Source organism: Peromyscus maniculatus, chromosome 3 (genome assembly GCF_049852395.1).
Source record: "Peromyscus maniculatus bairdii isolate BWxNUB_F1_BW_parent chromosome 3, HU_Pman_BW_mat_3.1, whole genome shotgun sequence".
Classification (NCBI taxonomy): domain Eukaryota; kingdom Metazoa; phylum Chordata; class Mammalia; order Rodentia; family Cricetidae; genus Peromyscus; species Peromyscus maniculatus.
The window spans coordinates 146,983,793-147,003,079 of NC_134854.1; the positions used below are offsets into that span (position 1 = coordinate 146,983,793).

General features: G+C 45.0%; 1 pseudogene; it reads left to right on the top strand.

Moving 5' to 3' along the window:
* The first annotated feature begins 4,612 nt into the window (after positions 1 to 4,612).
* On the top strand, positions 4,613 to 4,718 carry LOC121828434 (U6atac minor spliceosomal RNA; annotated as a pseudogene).
* The last annotated feature ends 14,569 nt before the right edge of the window (positions 4,719 to 19,287 follow it).

Consider the following 19,287-nt stretch of genomic DNA (forward strand, 5'->3'; position numbering starts at 1 on the left):
TTTGCAGCTAGCTTCCGTTAAGAATCCAGAGTAACCCAACTGTAAAGCACAAACCCCGGCGCCCCTACAGCCACCTTCAGCGGGTAGTTAGTTCAGTGGTTGCCAAGTTACCAGGCCAAATTCCCAATCCCACGTACCTGGAGGAGGCAAGAAGGGTGTCACGCGGGTAATTGTCCGAGGACATAAAACAATGGTCCACTTCTAACAGTCTTGCAGAGAGAGGTGGGCGGGAAGCGGGGCTGGCCATTATGTCCTTAAAGGGGCCAGATGTCAGGTGCGAAGGTATTGTGCTTTAAGACTCTCCCCAAGAAGCAAAGCGGGGTTGGATGAGTGGTTAAACTAGGAGAAGCAAGAAATGCTAAGGTGTGGGATCTGTGGCTGCTCAGGTTCGGCTCACTCATTATTGTCTTAGGAGGCCTTGGAAGGTGGCCTGACGGAGCAGAAGCCCAGGCCAAGCTACCTTAAGACTGGCTTGCAAGAGAGCTGGCTCAGAGTGGCTGGTCTCTCGGGATTCCCATGACTCACACGCCATAGCCATCTGTAACTCCAGCTGCGGGGAGATCTGATGCCCCCTCTGATCTCCAAGTGCACCAGGCATGCATGTGGTACACGTACATATATGCAGGCAAACGCTCATACACATAAAATAATAAAATTAATAAATCCGAAAAAATAAAATGAAATTAAAGGCCCGGCTGGGAGTCTGGACAGATCGGCAGTTTATCTGAGATTCTGTAGCATAAACTTGGCCTTGACAATTGGCAGGAGTCCGCTGAGTTACTCTGGGTTTTTGCGGTTGCTGGGCTTTGTTTTGTTTTGAGAGAGCCTGTCTGCGCAGGCCAGGCTATTTTGAAGCGCCTCTTTTCTCGGCCTCCCAAGGGCTGGGATGACAGGTGTGTGCTACCATACACCTGCCATGCCCAGCTAAAGCTATCTTGCGGAATCTAAGGAAAACAGCAATTAGGTCGTACAGGAAGATATAGGACTTATCTTGTTACACACTTTAGATAAAATGCAAATTGGAGGCTAGAGGGACGGCTCAGTGGTTAAGAGCACCCCTGAGCTTGCGGGGGGGGGGGGGGGGAGCTCAGGTGTGATTTTCAGCACCCACAAATGGTGGCTCCTTATCCTCTATCACGCCATCTCCAGGGGATCTAATGTCTCTGGCCTCCATGTACATACCCCCCCCCCATACACATAGTTAAATCTTTTTAAAGGTTTCAAAGTGGTCTGATGCTGTATGGGCTGAAAGTCAGGAAGTGTTTCTTTGGATGGGTCTAGACCAAGGAACAAAATAGACAAATCTGTCCATTTGGTGTCAATGAACTAACCCGGGCTTTAGCGACAGCAGGAACTTGAAAGTATAAACACTAGGTTCCAAACAGCTCTGTCACTCAATAGCTGTGTGTTCTTCGGGTTATGTCACACAAGCCTGTATTATCTAAAACTATACTGCTGAATTATGCATGGTGACACACAGCTGTAAACAGGAGCTCTCTGGAAGCTGAAGCAGGAGGTTGTTACAGGCTAGCTTGGACTACCTCAAAATGAAACAGCATACACCTCAGGATTAGAGAATTTTCAAAAAACAAAATAAATGGTTTTCTTTTTTTTTTCTTTAAGAAAGCATTTTTATATGTAATAAATAAATAAATCTTAAAAAAAAAGAAAGCATTTTTTAAAAATATTTGTTTATTTACTATGTACACAGAAGAGGGCACCAGATCTCATTACAGATGGTTGTGAGCCACCATGTGGTTGCTGGGAATTGAACTCAGGACCTCTGGAAGAGCAGTCATGCTCTTAACCTCTGAGCCATCTCTCCAGCCCCTAGCATTTTTAAATTAATTTATTGATTTATTGTGCATTGGTGTTTTGCCTGTGTAAGGGTGTTGGTTCCCTGGAACTGGAGTTACAGACAGTTGTGAGCTGCCATGTGGGTGCTGGGAATTGAACCCAGGTCTCCTGGAAGAACAGTCAGTGCTCTTAACCACTAGGCCATCTCTCCAGCCCCATACATGGTTTTTCATTTGGTTGACCCTTAGTAAAGAAACTCCTGGCCCCGACTCTCTCTTCAGTATTCTCAGTACTGAGGTTGTTGTGAAGAAAAGAATGAAAAATGATGTTTTGAGATAGGATGTCACTCTGTAGCCCAGGATGGCCTGGAATTCACTGTGTAGCCCAGGCTGGCTTCAAACTCACAGTAACCCTGCCTCAGCCTCCAAAGTGCTGGGCATAGGGGTAAGAGAGTAACAGTTAAAGTACTCTGAAAGCTGGAGGAGCTTTGCAAATGTAAACGATTGCATTAAGCCCGTCATGGTGACACAGTCCTGTAATCTCAGTCATTTGTTGCTGAGATGTACCAGGCTTTTTTGGGGGGGCCACCACCAACCAGCTCCCAAATCATGACATGGAGACTCCTTATTAGTTATAAATGCTTGGCTTAGTTAGGCTCCTTTCTGACTAGATCTTTTAACTTAAATTAACCTGTTTCTCTTTATCTTCCTTTTACCTCAGGGCTTTTTACCTTTCTTTCCTTCTTGTGTATCTGACTTTCACTGCTTCTCTACGTCTGTCTGTCTGTCTGGCAGCTGCCTGGCAGCTTCTTGACCCAGGCATGTCCATCATTCTCTCCTCCTTCTTCCGTTCTTCTCATTCCTCCCCCCAGAGCCTAGATTCCTCCTCCTCCTCCTCCTCCTCCTCCTCTTCCTTCTCCTCCTCCTTTTTTTTTTTTTTAACTCTTTTTTTTTTTTTTTTTTTTTTGGTTTTTCGAGACAGGGTTTCTCTTGTGTAGCTTTGCGCCTTTCCTGGAACTCACTTGGTAGCCCAGGCTGGCCTCGAACTCACAGAGATCCGCCTGCCTCTGCCTCCCGAGTGCTGGGATTAAAGGCGTGCGCCACCACCGCCTGGCTCTCCTCCTCCTTTTTATCCTCTCTGTCTGCTAGACCTGCCTATCCTTTCCCTGTCTAACTATTGGCCGGTTAGCATTTTATTAGACCTATCAGGTGCCTTAGGCAGGCAAGGTGAAACAAACACAACACGTCTTTACATCATTAACAAAGGCAACAGAAACAAGTGTTAACAACCTCCACATAGTTAAAGTAATATTCTGCAGCATAAACAAATGTAACACATCTTTGCCTAGTTAAAATAGTATTCCACAACACTGAGGCAGGAGGATTGCTATAAATTCAAAGCCAGCCTAGACTACGCAGTGAAGTCAAGGTTAACCTTGTCAAGGGAACAAGAAAGGAGGCACAGCTCCACTCTGTCACCCTCTGCAGTCTGAGGAATTCCCTTAATCCCTTAGGGACTCAGGGACTGCAGGTCAACCCTGGATTCACGGCTTCAACAGGGAAAGTAACCCCAGGCTAGCCCATAAAATCTCAATAGTGTGGCTGGTTAAATTAAACAAGAATCAGACAGTGACAGCACCAGTGGATGTGCCACGGTGGATGAGGAGCATCTCACACAGCCGCACCCCAGGTGAAGAACTGAAAGATGATCTTCCCCAGCCATGAGGCTCCTAAAAGTCACCAAGTGGTCAGCCCCAGAAACATACAAGCACCAGGAACATTAAACAGACCCGTCAGGTTGCATTTATAAACTTAGTTACATACATATGTATATATAACAGTTATAATTAGAAAGAGGCCATAGGGGAGATGGAAGAAGGGGAAGGAGGTATAAATTCCATAATTATGTTTTATTTCATTTATTTACATTTTATAAAATCTTTATTGACAAATAATTCATATAGTATACAATTTGCCTGTTTGCACAGTTCGATAGACTTTAGTCCAGCATCCTCATAGCCCCATGACACCATCACCTCTTTCTATTTTAGAACATCGCTGTCTTCAATTTCATACACACATATAATGTATGGTGATTACATTCCACCTTTTTTTTTTTTTTCTGGAGCTGAGGACCGAACCTAGGGCCTTGTGCTTGCTAGGCAAGTGCTCTACCACTGAGCTAAATCCCCAAGCCCTCACCTTATTTTTTTAAATGAACATAATATTTACAATTGTAACTATTTTTAAGTTCACAATTCAGTGGCATGAATTACATTTTGTTTATTTGTTTGTTTGTTTGTTTCGAGATAGGGTTTCTCTGTGTAGCTTTGTGCCTTTCCTGGAACTCACTCTGTAGCCCAGGCTGGCCTTGAGCTCACAGAGATGCGGCTTTCTCTGCCTCCCAAGTGCTGAGATTAAAGGTGTGTGCCACCACCGCCCAGCTACATTCGAGATATTAATTACACTCATTATATTCATTAACTACACTCATGATATTAATTACATTTGTGGTATTCATTGATTACATTCACAGTATTCATTCAATAATTATTTTTATGATATTCATTAATTACATTAATTGTTTTGATTTATTACACTCATGTGTTTTTGTTTTGTTTTTTTTCCTGAGACAGAGTTTCGATGTGTAGCTCTGGCTGTCCTGGAACTCACTCTGTAGACCAGGCTGGCCTCGAACTCACAGAGATCTGCCTGCCTCTGCCTCCTGAGTGCTGGGGTTAAAGGCGTGCGCCAACACCAGCTGGCTGACCTTTTTCATACGGATTCTAAGCCTGCCAGTTAAGAGAGGGAAAGAGGAGTTGTGTGAGAGAAGGTTAGCACTCAGGATGGAGGAGGCCCTTGGGCCTAACAACTCGCATATGATTAAGGCACCTACTTCGTGGCATCTAACCACTGTTTTTATTTTTATAAAATGATTTCGTACACGTGAGAAAAAAAAAAGAGAGGGAAAGAGGTGTTGGAAAAGAAAGTTAAGCTCACCTAAGAGCCCCTCCTCTTCACTGTCTTATCATAGTCATATGTAAGGTGTTGGTGATGTGAAGCTGTTTCCTTCAAAGGGTCAACAAGGAAGCTCATCAGATGGTTCCTGGGGGCGCCTGAGGGCGTTCCAGTAGATGAGCTCTCACAGGGACGCAGGAAGGTAGAATTCCTCTGCTAATATCCTTGTCTGAGATTCCCAGTTGCTACCCCTCTGTCAGCAGCCTCCACAGAGAAGGCTGTCAGTTGTGTTGGACAGGCTGCTTCTCTACTGGTGAGAGGGAATTCAGACTCCAGGAAAAGGAACTTTTGCTCCCCATGTGTGGTAGTTTGAATGTAATTGGCCTCCATAAACTCATGGGATGAGTTTGCACTATGAAGAGGTATGGCTTTGTTGGAGGAGGTGTGTCACTGTGGAGGCAGGCTTTGAGGTCTCACATGGGTTCAAGCCACGCCCAGTGTCTCAGTTCACTTCCTGTTGCCTGTGGATCAAAGATGTAGAATTCTCAGCTCCTTCTCCAGCACCATGTCTGCCTGCCTGCTGCCATGTCCCACCATGATGATAATGGACTGGACCTCTGAACTGTACGCCATCCGATTGAATGTTTTACTTTGTAAGAGTTGCTGTGGCCATGGTGTCTCTTCACTGTAATAGAAACCCTAATTTAAGCATCATGTCTCCCTAATTTCCCCATCTCTCTACCCTGCTCAGACTGGGCTGCATAGCAAGAGCCTGTCTCAGAACAATAACAAAGAGATTAATTCACTGGAGAAGGGAAAGACCCAAGTGTTAGGGTGCAATTAATGGGAAAGAGTATGGGTTTTATTTGAGAAGAAATAGGTAGACGTATTAGATGCATCTTTCAGTGCATTTTTGTTAGACTCTTACTCTGGGCCAGGTTTCGAGAGCTAAGTCTCCAGGGACAAGCCTGATACAGTCTCTGCCTTTTCAAGGGGTTTACAGTGTTTTGATTAAATACACACATAATCCAGTACAGTGAGACAGGTGCTGCCATAACACTGGCCAGCAGAATGGGCTTTTTCTGAGTGGCAGGGGAGTTTTGCTATTGTTGTTGTTTCTGTTTTCCAGGCTGGAGATGGAACCCAGGACCCTAAGCACTCGCTAAACATTCAGCCACTGAGCCACACCCTAAGCCCAAGGAGATAATTTTACAGCAGTCGTGTACATACAATAGCATATATTTGGGGCAGATTCCAGACTGAGGAGGTACCTGTTTCACAGGCCTGAAGAAAGAGCTCACTCAGTGCCTTCTCGAGGAAAACAGGTGGTCCTCCTGGCTGGAACAGGAGGTGCAGTGCGGGGGTGTGTGCGATGGGAGGGAAACCAGAGCTAGATCCCCGTGAGCAGCTTGGACTCTATCCTGGAAGCTGTGGGGAGCCACCGAAGGTTTTGTTTTGTGTTTAGCTGGCAAGGGTTACCTCTACACTGTGCAGTCAGAGCTAGATTCTCCAGCATGATTGATAGCTTTCCCCCAGTGGCTGATGGAGTCAGGATATACTTCAATTACAATGGCTCTCGTTTATAATCCTAGCACTTGGAAGACGGAGGCAGGAGGATTGCTTCAAGTTCCAGGTCATTTGGTTTGGGCTATATATTGAGATTACGTCTCAAAAACCAGACCAGCCGGACGGTGGTGGTACACACCTTCGATACCAGCACTCGGGAGGCAGAGGCAGGAGGATCTCTGTGAGTTCGAGGCCAGCCTGATCTACAGAGCGAGATCCAGCACAGGCACCAAAACAACACAGAGAAACCCTGTCTCAAAAACAAAACAAAACAAAAAACAAACAAACAAACAGATCAAATGGCTCAGTGGTTAAGAGCACTAGCTGCTCTTCCAGATGATCCTGGTTCAATTCACAACACCCACATGGCAGCTCACAACTGTCTGTAACTCCAAGATCTGACACCCTTACACAGACATTACATGCAGGCAAAACACCAATGTGCATAAAATAAAAGAAAAAGAAAATTGATTAAAAAAAACAAAAAAACCCAAGACCAAACAACAATAAGTAGTATATTTTATTTTTCAATCATATTTACTAGCTCATATATTTTGAGAATGAATACATCTATCTTCCTTTTCTGTGTCCTTAGTATAATATAACATAGGTATTTTTTTTTTCCGGAGCTGAGGACCGAACCCAGGGCCTTATGCTTGCTAGGCAAGTGCTCTACCACCGAGCTAAATCCTCAACTCATAACATGGGTATTAATAAGCAAACTGCTGTAAATATCTAAAAGAGGAAAACAAAATGTAAAATATGAAAAACGTGGGGACTGGAGCAATGGTTTAGCACTTAAAAGCACTCATTGCTCTGGCAGAGGACCCAGGTTCGATTCCCAGCACCCACATGGTGTCTCACAACCATGTGTAACTCCAGTTCCCCGGCTCTCATGCCCTTCTGACCTCTTCAGGCACCAGACGTGCAGTGCTGTATAGACACACATATGAGCAAAACATAAAATGAATCTTTAAAAAATATGGAAAAGATGGATAAGGCCAGATAAATCAACCGCTAAAAGGACTCTGTTCTGTAGATGTAACCAACCGTCTTATTAAATAAGAAACACAGAACCAATGTAAAGAAGAAAGCCAAGAGCTCAGAGCTTAGAGCTCAAACTTTACCCTTCCTCCTGTGGTGGTCCTACCTCTCCGAAAGAGAGCTACTTCCTGTGTGTATGTCTTTTCATAGTCTTTCTGTTCTGCCTTCTCATTGGTTGTAAACCCAACCACATGATCGCCTCGTCACTGCCTGTATGTACAGCCCTCCAGGTCTTAAAGGTATGTGTCTCCAATGCTGGCTGTATCCCTGAACACACAGAGACTTACCTAGCTCTGCCAAGTGCTGGGATTATAAGCATACACCACCACTGCCCTGCTTTCCTATGGCTTGCTAATAGCTCTGACCCCCGGGCAACTTTATTTATTAACATACAATTAAAATCACATTTCAGTACAAATAAAATACCACCATACTGTTTTTAAAGTCTTACCAGCCCATACACGTTCCATTATATTTTAAATCACACTTCTGCACTTCTAGTGAGAGTTAGTGTATTTTTGGAAGTGTCTCTCTGAGTCTTGCCTCTCTTCAAGAGGAAGGGAGTTAGGCTTACTTTTCCTTTCTTTTAGAGGTAGGATTCAACACTGAATGTGGCTAAGGAGGCAGCAACATGGTGGAAACCCTCAGAGTTGCAGGAAGGTCGCATCACTTGTCAGGGGAGTATATTTGATCTATTTTCTGGAGACTAGTGGACTTGGCCATGTGTAGGGCTTTTTTTTGTTAAGGGTCTCATGTACCTGAAGTCGGTCTCAAATTCACTATACACATTTGCTATGTAGCTGAGAATAACTTTGAACTTTATTTTTTTAGATTACTTATTTTTCTGTGTATGAATGTTCGCTTGCATATCTGTACATGCACCACATGTGTGCCTGGTGCCCGAGGAGGTCATAAGAGGGCACTGGCTTCCCTGGCACTGAAGTCACAGGTAGTTATGAGCCATCATATGGGTGTTGGAAACCAAACCCTGGTCCTCTGCAAGAAATGCTCTTAACCACTGACTCATCTCTCTAGCCCTAACCTTGAACTTCTTTTTTTTTTTTTAACAGGGTTTCTCTATGTAGCCTTGGCTGTCCTGGAACTTGCTCTGTAGACCAGGCTGGCCTGGAACTCACAGAGATCTACTTGTCTCTCCCTCCCAAGTGCTGGGACCAAAGGTGTGCACTACCACCACCCGGCTAACCTTGATTTTTGATCTTCCTGCTTCCACCTGGCATTATGCACAGTTGCCCGTCTAGGGCTTTCATCACACTCTTCAATCATGTGAACTTGATCTGGTTGCTGTGCCCTGGGACTTCCCAAAAGTACTCTGTATATCTGGCTACTTTTGGGTGGTGGTGCTAGGGCTCACAAGCCAAGGCTGACCTCATACAGCTGGTCCTCTGGCCTTCACCTCATATCTCCTGGATTACAGATGTGCAGTGCCACACCCAGCTGCCTATGTTCTCTGGACTGGGAACAGCATGAGATCAAAGTCTCATTGGAAAGTATCTTAATGTGCCTGTCTGCAAACCATTGATTCTCAGAAGACCTTCTTTGTATTTCTACCAGCCACAGTTCACTCCGTTGTTTTTGACTGTTTGTTTTTTGTTTTCTGAGACAAGGTTTCTCTGTGTAGCTCTGACTATCCTGGAACCCGCTTTGTAGACCAGTCTGGCCTTGAACTCACAGAAATCCACCTGCCTCTGCCTCCCAAATGCAAGTTCATTCAATTTTAATTTGACAAGAGCAACAAGTACTCTTAACTGCCAAATCATTCTCTTCAACACCCTTACAAAAATAATTTGAGGGAGGTGGGCATGGTGGCGCACACCTTTAATCCCAGCACTCGAGAGGCAGAGGCATGCAGATCTCTATGAGTTCAAGGATGGCCTGGTCTATGTAGTGAGTTCTAGGACATCCAGGACTATGTAGAAAAACTGTCTCAAAATCCCAAAACTTAATTAACTAATTAATTACTTAAATAGTTTGAGGCTAGTTTACATTGGTCAAAAATCCGAAAATTAATTAATTAGTTAATCAATTAGTTTTAGGCTAGTCTTCTCTATACAGTCAGAGCCTATTCAGAAATAGATAAATAGACAAAGTCTGTGGTGATCTGAATGAGAATGGCCCCATAGGCTCACATATTGAATGCCTGGTCCCTGGTTGATGGAATTGTTTGAAAATTAGGAGGTGTGGGCCTGTTGGAGGAGATCCGTCACTGGGGTGGACTTTGAGCTTTCAAAACCCATCATTTCCAGTTAGCTCTTTCTGCCCCTGCCTACTGTCATCTTGTGCATGTGGATCAGGATGTAAGCTCTCCAGTTTCTGTTCCAGTGCCTGCCTACCGCCATGGGCCCAGCCACGTAGTCAGAGACTCCAACCCTCTGGAACCCTGAGTCTCCAGTTAGACTCTTTCTTCTGTAAATTGCCTTGGTCATGGCGTCTGCACAGCAATAGAACAGTAACTGAGACGAAGTCTAACATCACACCACAAAAAGAACAGAAACCTGTTTTTAGGCGCTTTCCGGTTTGTGAGTGTGTGGTGTAAAAACGGCTAATTTAAAACTGTAACTGAACATAGAGCGGGGAGAATGTGCGATAACATATTATGACAGCATTTCCACTATACAGAGACAATGAAGGCAAACCACCTCAAGAATACAGACTACAAGCCAGGAGGCAGCGGCGGCACACACCTTTAATCCCAGCACTCAAGAGGCAGAGGCACACGGGTCTCTGTGAGTTCAAGGCCAGCCTGGTCTACAGAGCAAGTTCCAGGACAGCCAGGGCTACACAGAGAAACCCTGTCTCAAAAAACAAAAAATGGAGGTTACAGTAAATGTATTATTGTTAGTTGGGACCCTGGCTGCTCCAGCAGGCTAGGCTCTACCACAGACAGTAATAATGGAACACAGAGAAAGCTTTGTTTCAATGTTGCCATGTTGGGAAGAGTAAATGCAGAGGTGCAGGTTCCCAGTCTCAAGTTAGTCTTTGAGGTCCTGCCGAGAGGATTATAGCTAGAACGAACACTAATATGTTATAGTATGCATAGTATGCATAGCCAAACTGGCCATCAATGTCTCTGCTCAGACGCTTCTGCAAGGCAGCCAGACAGCTTGGCAGAAGTGCTGAAGTCCTCCTGGGAAACGTCTCCCTGTTGGCACCAGGCTTCACCCTATTCTCCTTTTTTCTTTTCTCTTTTTCTTTTTGGTTTTTCAAGACAGGGTTTCTCTGTGTAGCTTTGGGCCTTTCCTGGAACTCACTCTGTAGCCCAGGCTGGCCTTGAACTCACAGAGATCCACCTGGCTCTGCCTCCCGAGTGCTGGGATTACAGGCGTGCGCCGCCACCACCGCCCGGCTCCTTTTCTCCTTTTTTATTGAAAGAAATAAGGACATACACACAGATACCAGGAACATGAGTGAACAATGTCAGGGGCTCTGAGGCCTTGTGTGAGGACGTAGTGAGGTGGTGGCTCTTCGCAAGCCCAGAAGGAGAAGGCCTTAGAAGAAGCATGTCAACATCTTGTGTGCATTTTCATAAAAGGATTTGAGTATGTGAGCAGGTGTACGTGTCTCTGCCTTCGGAGACCAGAAAAGCAAAGCACGCAGGATTTGAACTCCAGTCCTCATGATTATGAAGCACTCTTAACTGCAGCCAAAAAGTATGTGCTGGCATTCTTTTTTTTTTTTTTTTAAGATTTATTTATTTATTATATATACAGTGTTCTGCCTGCATGCCAGAAGAAGGCACCAGATTACAGATGGTTGTGAGCCACCATGTGGTTGCTGGGAATTGAACTCAGGCCCTCTGGAAGAGCAGCCAGTGCTCTTAACCTCTGAGCCATCTCTCCAGCTCTGAGCAGGTATTCTTTTCTTTTCTTCTTTTTCTTTTTCTTTTGTTTTTATGTGACAGTGTTTCTCTTTGTAGCCTTGGGTGTCCTGGAACTTGCTCTGTAGACCAGGCTGACCTTGAATTCAGAGATCCGCCTGGCTCTACCTCCTGAGTGCTGGGATTAAAGGCACGGGCTTTGTTTATCCACAGGATCCTGCCACTGAAGAGACCAGAGAAGGTTGTGCTAATGGAGACAAGACTCTGAGCAAAGAGATCCTTACACTTCTATACACAGGTGCCTAGGAGGCCAGATGGTAGCCATGGTTCATTGATTTTTCTGTTGATTTTTAACGTGTGTGTGTGTGTGTGTGTGTGTGTGTGTGTGTGTGTTGGAGAACACTTGCCACAGTGCACAGGCTGGGGGTGGGGGGTGTCTCTCTTTCCACCATGTAGGTTCCAAGAATCCAGCTTCGGTGGCAGGCTCACTGGCAAGCTGCTAACCACTGAACAGCCTCGGTGGCTCTTTTTTTTTTTTTTTTTTAAGATTTATCATTATGTATACAGGGTTCTGCCTGCATGTATCCCTGCAGGCCAGAAGAGGGCACCAGATCTCATTACAGACGGTTGTGAGCCACCCTGTGGTTGCTGGGAATTGAACTCAGGACCTCTGAAGAGCAGCCAGTACTCTTAACCGCTGAGCCATCTCTCCAGCCCTAAAACTTCTTTTTTTTTTTTTTAATTTATTTTTATTAAAAAAATTTTTTAAAGAGGCTTCAGTGGCTCTTAACATGCTATCATCCGTTGTTCTTTTGTGACAAGGTCTTGCTGTGTAGCCCAGACAACCCTTTCCAGCCGGTAGCCATGCTCCTGCTTGGACCTCTAATTGCTGAGATTACAGCTGTGCTACCACACCGCCTTCCTCCCCGCTCCCCAAGGGGTGTTTTGTAACAGTTTCCTCTGAAATTGAAACATTTTATCCAGCAAGGAAGCTCCTTGGGCAAGAATGTATACAATTCAAAATAGCTCCAGGAAGTCCCTGAAACTGACCAGATTCATTGCGCCCAGGCTCTGCCAGAGTAAACTATATAAAAGCTGAGAGTCCTCCTCAGATGAAGAAAAAAGATGAGCTGCAAAGACGACTTTTGAGATCAGCCAGCTGCCGGGTTTAGACCAACTGAGGACCTGGGAAGGACACTCTTGATCCTGTTGAGCTGCCTGTAGGCTGTGCAGTGTACCCCAGGTTCCCAGCATTGAGAGCAGTAGTCACCCATGCTGGGGTGGGCATTAGTGATACAGCTGTCTTTGGGTCATGTCTGTTCTTGTAACCCCCAATAAAACACGTCGGTTTACTATTGGACTTTGATGGTATTCATACTTTGGACTGTCATAGGTTCCCTATCTGGAGTGAGTAGATGTTGCATCTCTCCAGGAAAACTTTGTCACACAAGGGGAGGGAGATATTAGAGTGTGAACTAGAGCCTTGCATATGCTAGGTAAGTGCGTTCTACCAGTGAGCTATGTGTGCTCTCTCTGTCTCTTTCTTTCTCTCCAGGGTCTCACTTCACAGTCCCGGCTGTCCGGGAACTTGCTATATAGATCAGGCTGGCTTCAAATGCACTGCGGATCTACTTGCCTCTGGAGTGTTGGGATTGAATGTGTGTACCACAACACCTGGCTCTCCTCTCTTTCTTGTTTTGAGACAAAGTCTCACTGAATTGCCAGACTGTAGCCCAGACTCTATTCTCCTAGGATTGCCTATCTGCACCAGGGTTGGCTTTTTAACGTGGTTAATGAGTTTAATTGTTTTTAAAAATGTGTTTGGATGTTTTACCTACATGTATCTGTACCCTATATATAAAAGGGACCTCAAAGTTAGCACAAGACACCCAAGACCAAGTTCTCAGCCCAAAGGAGATTTGCCCCATGAGCCCCTTCAGTATGTCCCTATTGCCCACAGAAGCCAGAAGAGGGCATCAGATCCCCTGGAACTGGGGTTACAGAGGTTGTGAGCTGCCATGTGGTGCTGGGAATCAAACCCTGGTCCTCTGGAAGAGTAGCCAGCGCTCTTAGAGGCTGAGCCATCTTTTCAGCCACTTTGCCGTGAAAAAGTAATCGTTGAAAACCCTCCCTTCCATTTGGATGTGCTCTAACAAAACACTCCTCCGTCCTCTTGATGAAATGGCAAGCCTGCAAGGCATCCCAGTCAGGATTCATCAGAAGGAAATCGAGACCCTGAAGAACGTCAAGGGTAGTAGAACACCTGAGCATTTCAGTCATCACTGTTGAGACAGGGTCCCCCGCTGTATGTATCTTGGTTCCCTTGCCTATGACTCTTCAGTGCTAAGATTACAAAGCGTTTTATTGGGTAAATTAAGGTTTTTGGTGACTAATCTTGGTAGAGTTGGCAGATTTTAAGAGGGTGTGGCTATTGTAATGGGTGTGTTCCTTTATAGTTGAGCAGTTGTTGATCCAGTGAGTTTCCTTAGGGTTACAGGAATATTCGTGAGGGATTGTTAAAGGGGCATTGGCATTTACCAAAGTCTACACCACAGAAGAAACCTTTCCCAGTTAATTATTATTAACTGCCTATAAATTCTCAAGGAAGGTGGGCATCTCATGAGACCTTCCCCTGAGGAGTTTTTTCCAGGTTTTTCAAATCCAAGGTCTAGTATATGCTAGGCAAGCCCCTCCACTGATCTGCCATTCCTGCAAATACTGAGATTTCTAACACAAACTGAGCTGTCTCCTACTTCAGACCTGTGGAGGAAAAAAAATTGCCTGTGGAGAATCCTTATAGCAGGAAGGTCAGCAGATGAAGAGCAAGGAAACATTTTATCAGGGCTGCCACAATGGAGTCTTCAAAACACCCTGGGGCAGGGAAGCTTCACTTAAGGCATTCTCCTAAATCTCCCTCCCTTTGTTCCACCCTGGGTCCAGGTTCAGTTCTCCCTATATCCAAGCTTTCTCTGGTTTGCAGTTAAAACTCTTCTGTCTGGGTCTGTTTTGTTTTTTATTTATTTTTGTTTTTTCGAGATAAGGTTTCTCTGCGTAGCCTTGGCTGTCCTGGAACTGGCTCTGTAGACCAGTCTGGCCTCGAACTCACAGAAATCCACCTGCCTCTCAAGTGCTGGGACAAAAGGCGTGCGCCACCTCGCGTGGCTCAGTTCTGTTTTTAGCTAAGGTCTTGGTATAGATCCCTGGCTGGCTTCAAGCTCTCCATCATCCTTCTGGTCATCCGAATAGCTAAATTACAGGCGTGCGTCACCACACCAGGCTTATTCTTACCCCTGCTCACCTCTCTGGCTTTCCTTGGTCAGCTCTCCTCCAAAAGGCCTTCCCTAGCTTTCGACCCCTCCCCACCCAGGTTTCCTCTGGTGGAACATTCCAGACCTGAGTGTTAACGCCCTAAGCCGGAGCAGCAGTTCTGGGGAGGGCTGGAGGTGGCTGACTTCTGGAGCTAGCTGAGGACTCGCGAGCCCCCCAGGCCGCCGGAGCGCACGCTGTGCACCCACGCACGTGACCGTCAGCCGGAGTGAGTCAGCTTTCCCACCCCCAGCCTGCCAGTGCGTTGCCATGGTTACGGGACTAGCACAGGGGCGGGGGGCGGGGCCGGAGCCGGAGGCGGGGCCTGCGGGCGGCCATTAATCCAGGTTTCTCAACCTCAGCCCAGTTACCATTTCATCCTCATTGGTGAGTTTGGAAAATAGGCTTCCCTTTCAGGTTTGAGCCTTTCTGTTTTGTTTTACATGTTATATAATACTATTTCTTTTTAATTGCTGGTACAGATAAACGTATAAATACAGCCTGCTGAGTTCATGTAGTGTTGCTCGTATGTTTATGTTTCTAGAACTGACCACTTGGTGTTGGATAACCCAAGGAGAGGGCTCGTCTCTGGGGAAGACTGACTCTCTTTCAGCAGCCATCGAGTGCCTTGAGCTCTTCCTCTAGGGGTGGGGCCCTGTAAGGTTTTCCCGTGCCTCCTTGGCATGTCGGGTAGTGTTGTCATAGTCCAGACCTGGTTTAGGCAACCATGCTGTTGACATTTCGTTGATGCAGCTTCCCTGTCCTGTAGAGAAGACACAGCCTCTCAGCAGATGTTCCGGTTTCCAAGTTAAACGTGTCTCAACCTTCGGCATGAGTCTGTGAGAATTGGAGTCATTGGTCGTGAGAATAAAGCAGGTCCAGTTTTATCACAGATATATTGAACGTGAACTCAAAAACGGTCTGGTTAAATAGGGCAGAACTTGGCCAGCTTGTAAGACGGAAACTGATCTGTGTTCTGCTGAGCCCGGTGGGCCCCAAGGCTAGATGTGGTTTTGGTTTTTTGTTTGTTTGTGTGTTTTTTTTTTTCATTTAGGTTGTAGTGTTTTAAGGTACCTTGTTTCCATACGATAGGACCCATCTGAATGCAGTCCACCCACTTATCACCCAAGCAAAGAAACACTCTTTCCAATCTGGAAGAAAAGCTCACTTACTAAACAAGGGCCAATAGCTCCCACTTCATATGTATATGTATGTATATATGTTTTAATACATGTATGTATGCATATACATATACGCATGCATATATATACATTTTCATATGTATACATGCATGTATATATGTATGGGATTTAAATATATATCATATATGTGGTATCTAAATATGACTTCAAGACATCAGCACATGTGTATTCAAGAAATTTGTAAAAGGAGCTGGGTGGCGGCGGCGGCGGCGGCGGCGGCGGCGGCGGCGGCGGCGGCGGCGGCGGCGGCGGCGGCGGCGGCGGCGGCGGCGGCGGCGGCACACGCCTTTAATCCCAGCACTCAGAAGGCAGAGGTAGGCAGATCTCTGTGAGTTCGAGGCTAGCCTGGTCTACAAAGCGAGTTCCAGGAAAGGTGCAATGCTACACAGAGAAACCCTGTCTCGAAAAACCAAAAAAAAAAAAAGAAAAGAAAAAGAAATTTGTAAAAGTGGACCAGCCAGGTGACTCAACAGATAAAGGACACCTGTGGCCGAGTCTAAATGACTTGAGTGTGATTCTTGGCACCCACATGGTTGCCCTTTGACCTTCGTAAGTGTTCCCCCAAACAAAAATAAATGCAATTAAAGAAATTTGTAAAACTGGGCCATCCAATTCTAAAGTTACTACAGTTCCACCAAAAATCAAGTGATTTATCTTTAGAGAAAATTGGCATCTCAGCATGGTGGTACATGCTTGCAATCCCAGCACTTGGAGGAAGATCAGGAGTTTAAGGTTATCCTTGGCTATATACTAGCTGAAGGCCAGCCTGGGCTACATGTGATGCTGACTCAAAAAAAAAAATCAAACAAGCAAACAAAAAAATGTCTAGCCTGGCGGTGGTGACACACGCCTTTAATCCCAGCACTTGGGAGGCAGAGGCAGGTGGATCTCTGTGAGTTCGAGGCCAGCCTGTGCTACAGAGTGAGCTCCAGGAAATGTGCAAAGCTACACAGAGAAACCCTGTCTCGAAAAACCAAGGAAAAAAAAAAAGGTCTAGAAAGACAGTTCAGTGATTAAGAATACTAGCTGCTCTTCCAGCAGAACCATTTTCCGTTCTCAGTACCTACATGGTGGCTCACAACCATCTGTATCCCTAGTCCCAGGGGACCCAACACCTTCTTCTGGTCTCCATAGGCACTGCACATATATGGTGCACAGACATACATGCAAGCAAAACACCCATATACATTAAAACAACACACACACACACACACACACACACACACACACACACACACAGGCTGCAAGATGGTTCTCTTGGTAAAGACACTTGCTGCCCATTATTCGTAATAGCCAGAACCTGGAAACAACCTAGATGCCCCTCAACTGAAGAATGGATTAAGAAAATGTGGTACATATACACAATGGAGTACTACTCAGCAGAGAAAAACAATGACAGCAGGAAATTTGCAGGCAAATGGATGGAACTAGAAAAAATCATCCTGAATGAGGTAACCCAAATCCAGAAAGACAGTCATGGTACTTACTCATAAGTGGATACTAGATATAAAGCAAAGAACAATCAGACTGCAACCCACAGAACCAGGGAGGCTATATAGCAGGGGGGACCCTAGGATGACTGTGGCTTATAATAAGTTTTGGTTTTGCCCAGTCACTGGGCAAGACTTAGTGAAACATTTCACTCTTAGGATAAGAATTTGTACCGCATCAAGCTGATGAAAGAAAATGCTGGCTGTACTTTCAGGAATGGAGGCTAAAATCTTTATAGATTATGGATTAGCCTATAGAAAAATGTCTGCCGTAAATCAAACAGTGAAGGGGAAGATGAATAGGAATCTCACTTATACAATTTAAGTAAAACAGAGCTCTTTGAACAGATGAAGATAGGTTTCTTCTGTGTCCCAGAATCTAATCTATATTTATATGTATAATTCAGCTATTATTTGGCTTAAAGGGGCTTATTGGGAAATGTTATCATTTTGCTATTTTCTACAGAGAAAATATTTTCCAGTTTTTTTATGTTAAAAAAAAAAAAGACAATGGGCTGGAGAGATGGCTCAGAGGTTAAGAGCACTGATAGCTCTTCCAGAGGTCCTGAGTTCAATTCCCAGCAACCACATGGTGGCTCACAGCCATCTATAATGGGATCTGAATGCCCTCTTCGGGTGTGCAGTCATACATGCAAATAGAGCACTCATACCAAAAAAAAAAAAAAAAAGACACTTGCTGCCTGGATTCACCTCCCGGATTCACATGGTGGAAGCAAAGAGCTAATACCAGAAAGTTATCCGGTGACCTCCACACACATTACACACAACCACATCCACACAAAAATAAATGTAATTAAAAAAATTAAAAAGCAAACAACAACGAAACCCAAACTAACCAAAATCCAAAGCCGTATAGATTTATTGCATTTATTGCTGGAAGACGTGAACCAGAAAGTGCTCAGCAGTCGCAATACAAGGCTACATCAAAAGTCAAGAACACACTGTGATTCAGGGTGGGCCTGTAGCTCAGTAGTAGAGTATGGTCTGGATACACGAGGCTCTGGATACATTCCCCAATACTAACAGAAAATCAAGCTTTTGCCTTCAGGCTGGAGAGATGGCTCGCAGGCTAATAGCCATTGGCACACTCTTGCAGAGGACAAGAGTTTGGTTCCCAGCACCCACACAGTGGTTCACAAGTACCTCTAACTCCAGTTCCAGAGGACCTTGTGTCCTCCTCTGGCTTCCTTGGACACCAAGAAAGTATATGGTACACATTCATACATGCATGCATGCACTCAATAAAAAACTCATACACAGAAAATGAAATCTTTTGTTAAAGGTTCTGTCTTAAGTCACAGTTCAAAGATAGCCTTTGGATGGAAGTTCAAGACCAGCCAAGGATGAATTCACAGTTTTAGAAACTACTTCAACCTGCAAAACATGCAGACTGTTAATGAGGCTACGTCTGGGGGAACAGGCAACAAGATGCATCTCGTGCTATTAGAGTCATCGGCGAAAGGGCTCTCTTCCAGAACGAATGAGGTATCTTCCTGGGGAAATTGTCCAGCTGTGTTTCTATTTCTCAACTTGAAACTAAAGCCTTGGTTGAAAAGCAACTAATGACCTTCCATCCTTGTTGTGGAATATTATTTTAGATGTGTTACATTTGTTTCTGCTGGGGAACATTTGTTTAATGATGCAAAGATGTGTTGCATTCTTTTATGCTGCATTTGTTTAACTCTGTGAAGCTGTGTTACTTTGTCTGCCTAAAAACACCTGATTGGTCTAATAAAGAGCTGAACTGCCAATAGCAAGGCAGGAGAAAGGATAGACGGAGCTGGCAGGCAGGGGGAATAAATAGGAGCTTTCTGGAAGGAGCAAGAGAGGCAGGAGCAAGAAAAGAAGGGGCGAGCCACCTAGCCACACAGCCAGCCAAGGATAAGAAAGAAAGAAAGATTTGCAGAAATAGAGACAGGGAAAAGCTTAGAGGTAAAAGATAGACAGGATAATTTAAGAAAAACTGGCCAGAAACAAGCCACACTAAGATCAAGCATTTACAACAAAGAAAAAGTCTCTCTGTGTGATTTATTTGGAGCTAGGTGTCAGGCCCCCCAAAAGAGCAAAGA